Raw genomic sequence first — 8,112 nt, 5'->3', positions numbered from 1 at the left:
CATTTGTAGCCATGAAGATACTGAGAAAAGGCAACAGATAAATTCATATTTTTGAAACCAGGAATCTTTCTGATGACTGTAGGAAAGGGCAGACATAGAAATAAAACATGACATGCTTCGTGATGAGGATCTAACCCTGGGTCCGTATTACCCCCAGATCTGATAAGCACGAAGAACAACTTGCCACTTCAGCCTTGAATCATTTACTATATGAACTTAGGCAAGTTTCTTATGCTCTTTGAACCCTTAATTAAAAAAAATATGACAAAAAATAATAAAACCCATTTTTTAGAATTGTTACACATATGAAATCAGGTGTCAAATGCTTATTCCATATCATAAATGGAAGCTATTATTGCTATTATTATTGCTTTTGTATAGAATAGCATTTCTATGTACTTCTCAAACTCTCCCCCAAAAGCTTAAAATGCTTTGGTACATTTATTATTAACTTCAATGCACAGATTGAGAAATTGGGCAAAATATGCAGAACATTGATCCTAAGACACACAGGTGAGAAAATGCCAGGTGTTGTCTTCTTAATCTGTACTTGCAATGCCCTGAAAAGTTCTGAGATGGCCTTAGTGATACATCTTACACTCATGTCAAACATTCTGTTGACATCAGTAGGACTTTTAACTCATGTAAAATGCCCTGACTCAGGCTCTTGGACATGTGCAGCAGACAGGAAGCATTCCAAAAGTGCCCAAGAATCAAGAGGTGTCAAGTGCCCACCAAGAAAGCAAACATCTCTGGGTGCTCATTAGCTGCAATAAACAGTGCATTTGGCAGTGTGAGTTTGACATGGATGTGTAAAATAGATTGCCAAACTATTTTTCTTCCATATAAGATGTCAGTGAAAGACAAAAGAGGGGGCTGGTAGTCCCATTATTGGATGATTGTGTAATATTGTATGATGAGGATGGGCCATCTGATATTCAAGATAGAGGCAGCACTTTGGCAGAGGATATGACATTTTTCGACCAACCTTCTAAGCATTGGCTTACACAAAGCCAGTCCTGTGACTTATGGTCCCATTCTGGAGTAAAGAGCCATTGCAGGCTGCCATGTATATAGGTATAAATATTTCTGAGGGCAACTTACTTTAGCAAACTATTAAAAACACTCTTCTTGGAATATTTCTTTTAAACTAGGGCAGTAAGACTGTCTAAAACATATTAATTCAATATCTCTTGATCAGTCTTAAAAAAAGAAACTGTTTCAAATCAATGTCCTTTTATTTTTATCTTTGCGTTTAATTTCATTTACATATGACTAAGTCTGTTTCCTTTTGGTAAATTCAGTTTGCTAGAGTTTGGCCCCCAACCCAGAAAGAATGGCACTCTCTGAGGTAGGGCTGCCAAGTAGGGTAAGCAGCATTGCAAGTCAATTTGATCTCTGTACTTTTCAAACTTCTCAGATGTGATCACTGACATTTGGCCTGATGAAGGAAACCCTGGGGACTGAAAAACACCAAGCTTGCTACTGTCCTGACATGCAAAATGTCTCATAAGCCGTCTTTATCTTTCATGGCTGTGGTGGTCTGGATAAATTAGACCAAATTGAGCTAACTACTGTCCTTGGCTACACTCACATTGCTGTTTTCAAAAGCTAATAGGAGCTGTGTGTGCACATCCAAGGACAGAATTTGGCCCCTTTTGTCTTTGCACAAACAGTCGCTTTAGTTGAGATGATTATTCAGATGATTCTGAGTGACTGTTTCATAAGCAGTGCTTTTGCACAGTTTAAATCTCTTTTCACTTTGTTCTTCGGTCAAGACATTTATGAATATGAAAACATGTGACTCAAAATCTTCAGTTTCCCGAAAAATAAAAACCTGTCTGATAAACCTGTGAGTATTGCAAATGAACAGGAAATGAGGCAAAGCAAGTCACATAGATGGTGGCAGAAACAGAAGCAACACTGGGGAAAAGTGCTAACATTCATTAATGGTAGCAATCTGATTAAAATGTTTATAGCACATTGATCCTTGGTCTCTCAAAAGGCTAATCTGTCATTTTCAAGGAAAATATAGACCATCAAATATATTTATTCAGATGCAAAAAAAAAAAAAACAACCCTGAAATTAACACATAATACAGCTCTTTCCTTCTCACTCAGAAATATATTACATATATCTCACTTTTTTCCAAAGGCCAAATCTTTTGAGAAAGAAGAGAACTAGGCTGATAGAAAAGTTTTTATTACTACAAATTGCAACCTTGGGTCATCTTTGAATTTCTTTCTAGAAAATCACACATAGAACCAGGGCCTTAAGGTTTTGGAAGGGACTTCTTGCATAAATCAATATAAGATATAAATAATGTGAAAGATAACCTAGAATTTTTTGACTCTTTGAGGCATTTACAAGGGTTAGCTCATTTCTTTTGTGCTTTGAGCAAATCTCTTTATTTATGGTTTCTTTTTGCCCTTTCTCTGAAGATGATCAATTTAAGAATGTATTTAGTTATATATTAGAACAGGACTTCCAAAACTCATAATTATGTACACTATCCATGCTTTTACCAAGAATGGCATGTTAATTATTTTCACTTTACGCAGCATTAATAATTTATGCAAAAATAATCCCACTGATTTTTTTGAGTGGTTGATAATTTGTCTAAAATAGTAGATTATTATTATTATTATTATTTTTTTTACTACCTGCCAATGTGAACAGATTCCAGGTCTTTGAGACCCATCTTATCTCGCTTGAAACATTTTGAATACCAACTCCAAAAACTCGACATTAATAAAACATTAAAGTTCCAACTTAAGCCCATAAAAGTCAAGAAATCCAGAGTTAAGGTCGACCCAGCTCTCTTAACTCTGTTCTCCTGCATGTATGCATGGGTGATGGGACAGCAGTGCAGGCTGTTGCTTAAATCAGTCTTCCTGCATAATCTGAAAATGTAATTGAATTAGTGTATAAAGTATTTACATACCCTGCAGTGGAGAGCCCCACACACTATATTATCCACATGCCCTCTCTGGGTCCTCATTTTAACTCCTCACTGCAGTGTTCCTGCGAGGCTTCCTCAAACATTCAGAAATTGGACTTGCAAATACAATTTCCCTTCTTTTACGAGGCTTCAAGATGAGTGATGCACACTCAGCTTTCCCAGTTGCCTTTCAGCTTCTGGCCAGACAGATAGAGTTTAGGTAACATTCTGCCTTTTGGTTAACATCCTCAGGGCTTTCTAGCTATTAGACAATGCCATTCTGTGGTTAAGGATTATTTTATGCTCAAATCCAACCAGATGCAGAACAGGTGCCATATTAATATGAAAATGAGAAACATTAGGTGGAGTTTAGGAACATATAGTTGGATACCAGGGTTTTAGGGAGGTTTTTAAGGACTTTGGTTTTAGACAGACCCATGTTCCAACAGAGTCCTTGTTTTACCACCTAACTGTTACTTAAACTTTCCAAGCCTCTGTTTTCTCCTCTATAAAATGGGGGGTAATACTAGTCTTGATTTCTAAGATTCAAGAACACTGTGAAGATTTGAAGAGATGATGTGTATAATGTGTATGAGGTGTAGTAAGCACTTCATTTAAATGGTGGCTGTAATTATTGTCCCTCATTTTGGTAGGAAATAATAATAGCATATTGTTTCAATTCATTCCCTTTTCTTCATCTCTCATTGAATGCAAGATGGGGGCCCCAAAGAGAATTTGTATATTCAGAAATGTGAAAGATGAAATTTAACAATAAGCATAAAAAGATGCTCATCCTCAGCCATGATTCAAAAAAAGTACAATGATACCATTTTTCATCATTCAGATTGTCAAAGACAAAAACAAATGGTAATATCCTATGTTTGGTATGGGGAAACAGGCTTTATTATACACTGCCACTGGTATAAACTGGTATACCATTCTGACAGGCAGTCTGGTAATGTATATAAAAAATTTAAAACATGCATCTTGTTTGACTCAGCAATTCTACCACTAAACATTTATCTTAGGGAAATAATCACATGAATTTTCAAGAATATTCATAAAAGCCCTATTGAAAAATTGGAGAGAACTGAAATGTTAATATGGGACTGTTAAAATAAATTATGGTGCAATCATACAATGGGATACTACGTAACCATTAAGAATGAATGAATTTTACATGCAATAGGTTTGATTGAGTACGCATAACTTGCAGGGCAGATATTTGAAATGCTTCCATTTTTTTTGCCATAGCTGTTACCACTACTCTATGTGGAACCTCCTTTCTTTCTGAGCAGTGGGTTTCCTTAACCACGTTCTGTTTGTTGAGACCGAAGGCCAACTTCTTGGGCCTGTGACCTCTGCAGTCATACAAGCCTGACACTCAGAAGTTCCTGAACTTGGTTTAATACTTGACTGTAGCTGTCTTGGAAATCTTAAGAATTTTATTTAGTTATTTTTTAAAGGCTTATTTATTTTTGAGAGAGAGAGAGAGAGAGAGAGAGAGAGAGAGAGTGACAGAGCAAGTGGGTTGGGATAGAGAAAGTGGGAGACAGAGGATCCGAAGCAGGCTCCACGCGGACAGCAGACAGCCCGACGTGGGGCTCAAACTCAAGAACTGTGAGGTCATGACCCGAGTCGAAGTCAGATGCTCAACTGACTGAGCCATCCAGGCACCCCAAGAATTTTATTTTTGAATTTGTGTTTTATAAGTGAGATTTGATAAGAGAATGGAGCATGTGCATGAGCAGAAAAGACAAATGCAGTAAGTGTGCCTGGCATCCTTTCCCACTTCCCATTTTTCCCACCCTTTACCATTTACACATAGCATTCCCAATGCCCCTGAGCATAGAATTCTAGTTAATTCATCATGTGTGGGAGTTTAAGGAGATTCAAGTGAGTATAAGGTAAGGGATTTCCATCTCCAGGTGAGCAGATGGGGGCCCTGATGGCTCCAAGAGGCCATGTGTTCCATGCAAACCAAAACTTGCTTTGAATGCAGAAAGAAGTAATGGTGTTCTGAGAACCGTGAACAACTGAGAAACCCTACCATATCCTTTCATGCTTGTATTACGTCTGTGTATTTGCCAACCACTTGTGCCAAAAATGATGGCATAGAAGTACAGGGAGAAGAGAGAAACACATAATTACATTTCCTTTAAGTCTTTCCTAACTCATCCGTAAGCTGCAGGTAGACAGTGTTGTAGAAGGTGCACCTATCAAGAGGTGAAATTAAAGCAATTGAGTTTGTTTCCACTGTTCTGCCTAAGAATGAAATCTGTGTGTAGGTAGGAGCTGCAAAATTCCAGTTGTACAATTTTCGTAATCCATACAGGAGTTAAGAGCTTTATATCTGCATTCAAAACTGATACAGAAAATATAAATATGAATAGTTATATCCATGCTAATAAATTGAATTTTTAATTTTTCTTTACTTAAAACAACATCATATAGTAAAAAACAAACACCATGATCAGTTGACAGGAAGAAGGTAGAAGAGCAAAAATAGTGTTATATTTTAGTACCATTAATGCCACTTTTTTCTTTTTAGGATTTTTTGAATATGGATCCCATATTTTCATGGCGAACTGAATCCCACAAATTTTGTAGCTTGCTCTGATGCCTGTGGTGAAAGAAGCGAATGTATTGGGGGTGTTTGTTGCTTTTGTTTATTAGCACTTATTTACTTTTCTGTCAACAGCCCATGATTTTCTGGAGGCATCCACTCTCTGTCCATGTGAACAGGAAGGAGTTGACTTCACAATTGGCTCCAGGGGTTTGTGTGATACTCAATCTTGGTCAATTAGAGCATTTCATTTTCCTGGGTATATTGATTGGTTTGAGGTGATCGTTTGAGCTATGTTGATCCATACAGATCATAAGACTTGTGTAAGAAATAGTAAGAATGGATTTTCCACCTTTTGTTGCTAGAATTTAATCTGAGGACAGGTAAGCCTGGAGCTGTTTGTGGACATGATATGGACCCCAAGAACACTACCAACATGAAGAATGGCAAAGGTGAGAGACAAATAGAAACCAAGTCCTGGTAATATCATTTGAGTCCCTGGATCAAGCTATGCCTGAAACTACCAGGATTCTTTAAGTGATGTGAGACTTTTTTTTGTGCTTAAGATAGCATGCATTAGATTTTGTCTCTTGTAACAGAGTTCTGGCAGAGGATGTACAATATACACTCATTAGTGGTTGTGCATAACAGATATCTCTAAAAATATATACCAGACTTGTCACAGTGGATACCCCAGTCAGAGAAAATTATGAAGAGGACTCTTATTTACAACTTTGTATTTCTCTGGTGTTAGGTTTCTGGAAAGCAGGCATTTATTACTTTAAGAAGCAAAGGCAAAGAAGGTGTTTCCATTTTGAAAAAAAAGGTCAATGCTGCATAATCTTAATGTAATAATTTCTCATATGGACACAAAAGCAGATGTCATCAAGTAGACCTCACATGGATTATTCAGTAACAGGAGCTGGTGTTCCCATGCTAACTTTTATGCAGAATAACATGGGCATGCAGGGCAGGCACAGAGTCATAACACAAGCCTTTTACCAGCATTTTCACTGGTCAGTGCCATGTAATTATATTGCCGAAAACAGCAAATAGGAGAAGATGAATGAGTTGGGCCTTAATAACTTGCCTAGAGGTGAAAAATTTAATTCTCAAGTAGGTAAGTTTTTGTCTTACTGTGTTCTAATGCATGCATATGTGTCTAGAAAAAGAAAATTTGGGTTTGAAGCAGTATCACAAGAGGGCATTGAAAGGCAGAAGGGAGGAAAGTCAAGCAGCTAAGGAAGGTTAGAGCAGCCTCATGGAGAGCTGTCTAAGAACCCTGCAGAAATACTTTCACTAGCCCAGGGTTCTGCCAGGTGCAATTGCTCTACCACATTGAAGGGATGCAGTGACAGTGTTTTATGCGTATCATTGTGCTCAGGGCTCGCGCAGACACCAGCCCCATTGGGAGGGGCTGGGAGTAAGGACCCGGTTTACCCAGCATCCTGTGCAGAGGTGTGCATGGTCAGGCCCGCCTATGCCCCTGGTGGGGTGTCCTCCAGTCCAGGACTCCATCTTCTGCTCATGATCACAGCCCTCCTCTTCCCTGCACAGATATTCCTCTTCCCTCCAAACTGTAACACACACAGGCATCCTCCCCAACCAATTGTGTAATCTAGGAAAATTGGTTTCCAACGGTCTTGACGATGAAGATTTGTGTCATTCCTTTCAGTTGGACATTGCTTTTGAATGTGTATGTATGAAAGCATGACTGTCATCCTTCATTTGTATTCAGCAGTCAGGTAGTTTCTTGGGCACTTGCTTTAACAGGGTGAGAGTCTAAGGACACTGGCTGCGGTCAAGAGGAAAACAAGTGAGGAGCTGGGCCTCCCGGTGGCAGCCTTGGCTCCTGCGCCATTTTGCTGGTGCTGACCTTTGGGATTGCTTGTCACGGTGCTGGGAGGGCAAACGCTATTTAGCTATCACTACATTTGTTTGTTTTTAAAGTAATACGAACATCAGGTAAAATGTTCAAATGGAACAAAATAGAACCCAGTGAAAAGTAATTCTTCCTGCCACCCCAGCCCTCTTCTTCCATCCCCAGAGGCCGGCACTGCTGGCTGGTGCATTTTTCTGGACAGCCTGGGCCCATGCATGCCTGCCTTGTTCTTCACCTTGGCTTTACCTTGGCTTTGACCTGTTAAATAAGGTCCTAAACTGCAATCAGAAGATGATACTCGGCTCTGCACTTTAGCATTCTTCCCTTGAGCAAAACAATGAATAAAGACACATATACAAGGGCTTGAAAGTCCTCACTCTGGCTAGGTGATTAACTCCTGTACCTGTTTTTCACACCTTCTCTTGGCATAAGGCCAAGCAGGTGACTAGGACATTCTCTATTTCTGCAGCATGCGATATTTCCAATTCACTGCAAAACAAAGTTCAAGCTGCTAAAAAAGCTAGTTTTTAATTACCTTGAATTACAAGTTGCAAGGAGGCAGCCTGACAGCTCTCATCAATGAGATCAGTAAGCTGTGAAGACAAGTGGCCAGATATGTCTTGTCATTAATACATACAGTGTGATCAGATGCCATCATAATTGTTATTATTACAGGATCATAAAGATTTAAAGTAACAGAAAAAGCAAGCATCTTTGTTTGA

At 38.8% G+C, this 8,112-nt stretch overlaps 1 long non-coding RNA gene across 2 annotated transcripts in view; it reads right to left on the bottom strand.

Annotated features, from left to right (window-relative positions):
• Window positions 1-4,850: 4,850 nt before the first annotated feature.
• LOC128313919 (uncharacterized) overlaps window positions 4,851-8,112 on the bottom strand; it is a 65,214-nt gene continuing 61,952 nt past the window's right edge. For both annotated transcript variants that reach the window (XR_008295033.1, XR_008295034.1), the window contains one exon: window positions 4,851-7,983. This is a non-coding gene — a long non-coding RNA (uncharacterized LOC128313919). The remainder of the gene's footprint in view (window positions 7,984-8,112) is intronic.

This window comes from Acinonyx jubatus, chromosome C1, assembly GCF_027475565.1.
Source record: "Acinonyx jubatus isolate Ajub_Pintada_27869175 chromosome C1, VMU_Ajub_asm_v1.0, whole genome shotgun sequence".
Classification (NCBI taxonomy): Eukaryota; Metazoa; Chordata; class Mammalia; order Carnivora; family Felidae; genus Acinonyx; species Acinonyx jubatus.
Note: the sequence above shows the minus strand (reverse complement) of the source record. Positions and strands in the feature narration are given on the sequence as shown.